The sequence below is a fragment of the Merops nubicus genome, unplaced genomic scaffold (genome assembly GCF_000691845.1).
Source record: "Merops nubicus isolate BGI_N331 unplaced genomic scaffold, ASM69184v1 scaffold47465, whole genome shotgun sequence".
NCBI lineage: Eukaryota > Metazoa > Chordata > Aves > Coraciiformes > Meropidae > Merops > Merops nubicus.
The window spans coordinates 25305-25664 of NW_008609084.1; positions in this window are offsets into that span (position 1 = coordinate 25305).

Consider the following 360-nt stretch of genomic DNA (forward strand, 5'->3'; position numbering starts at 1 on the left):
TCCCATCTCGGCAACGGAGATGCCCATCGGCTGCAAACATGGAAGACAGTCAAGCTGTCCTTCATACACCCTGCGGTGTCCCAAGGGCTGGAGCCTCAGGAGCACCGTTTAGCACCCTGACAACTCAGTACCGAGAGCTCTGCTTCAAAGAAAAGCTTAATCGAGGCTACCGGAGTCACCCTAGTCTCGCGGGTGGCGTTCACGATCTCCGGTTCTTCCTCGTTATCAGCCTCTCAGGATACTCGTAAGGCGAGGAGCAGGCCCAGGCCCCGCTTCCCTCTCACGGCCGGGGACGCGTTACGGGTACCGCCGGGCCCCGGGAGCCCTCCCGAAGCGGCACCGCTCCCCTCCGCCTCGGCT